Source organism: Bison bison, unplaced genomic scaffold, assembly GCF_000754665.1.
Source record: "Bison bison bison isolate TAMUID 2011002044 unplaced genomic scaffold, Bison_UMD1.0 scf7180017859307, whole genome shotgun sequence".
In the NCBI taxonomy this organism is placed as follows: Eukaryota; Metazoa; Chordata; class Mammalia; order Artiodactyla; family Bovidae; genus Bison; species Bison bison.
Window position 1 is genome coordinate 4,656 of NW_011489879.1, and position 1,639 is coordinate 6,294.

Consider the following 1,639-nt stretch of genomic DNA (forward strand, 5'->3'; position numbering starts at 1 on the left):
ATACCCAAGAACTGAAGGAAAAAACAAACTTAAAAGCAGCATTTTATAAATCAGTAAGCAGAAAAGATTTGAACAAGAGATCAAAGAGTTGAGTCTTAAAAACATACAACAGAATTAACACACTTCTAGTTTGTTGCTCAGGAAAGCAAACCATAATACACAAAATAATGTATTTAAATCACAAACTCAGAGGAAGTAAAATGCACTGCTTATGCTAATTATGATGTGAAATGAATTTTATAGTAAATACTAATTAGTAAAGCTGACTCAAGGAGTACAATGCTGGAATTGGCCAAAACTATGGAAATGTTAGGGGAAACCTCTAGAGAGCTACTTCAGTTGTTAAACTGTTTCCTAGTAGTAGGATTTTGAACTTTTTCCCCCTGTTTGTGCTCTTTAGTAGTCTCAAAAATTCCACAATAAGCAGGTACTCATTTTGATGTCAGATACGAATAAAGACCAGCTGAAGAAACAGAATCCTCCCATCTCTCAAGACAAAGTGGGCAATTTGTTCCTTTTGAGCTTTAAAGATAGAATTAACTGCCTTTCTAAAATTTAAGTGAAGCGAAATATTGATGTGCAGTGTGAAAGGACTGCCAAGGTTCAGGGAGCCCAGCCCATTAATGGGCATGAGAGACCTGGTGACTCTGGACTGACTGATGGCCCAGGGACCACATGACAAATTGAAATTCTAGATCCCTGGCTGTCTTCATGGCTCTCTGAACTTCCAGAACAGGACAGTAGACAAACCAAGTGCCATACAAATATGAATGCTAAATAATTTATCTCTACAACTCAATGAACTATCTATGACTTTAGTAGAAAACGACTTACAAACGGCTCAAATTTTGCACATCTGGATCATGATGTTTGTTTTTGTTTTGTGGGTTTTTTTCATTTTTTTTCTTGTTTTTCATTATTTTTTTTCTATTAATTTTTAACTAGTAACATTAACAGATAAAGTGTTCTTTACTGCTTTCATGAAATAAGTAAAAGGAAGATTGTGATTTTTGACTTCTGCCACTCTGGATATACTACACTCAGAAAAGACTATTGCTCACTTCCATTCCTAAAGAAATAATGGCAAAGCTCTCACATGTTAGAAACACTGCAGAGTATAGTCTATGCATTTGTCATCAAAAATGTAGAGGGAGACGAGCAGGTTAAGAAAAGTATTTTCTCCATGTAAAAAGATCCTTTTTTTGGAACAGAACTTTAATTTTAATATGTGTATATCCTATTTGTCTTACTGATTTTATGCTTACAAATGTAAACATTCATTTACACTTGTTTTTAAAGTGCCCACTTGGTAATGTCACTTTGCTAGGATCACATTGATGACACTGTGTTCTCCACAGAGCTTATGTTGTGAGAAAGGTAAATGACAGAGGATGTTAGAACGTCATGAGCAGAGATTTGTACAAAGTGTGATAAGGGCATCACAACAGCAAGAGTGTGACTAAGGCTGTGTTTCCCAAGCTTGTGTTTCTAAAGAACTTGAGCTCACTGAATTGTGCTGTGCATGCATGTGTGCTCAGACACCTGACTATTTGGAATCCCATGGACTATAGCCCACCAGGCTCCTCTGTCCATGGGATTTTCCAGGCAAGAATACTGCAGTGGGCTGCCATTTCGGGAT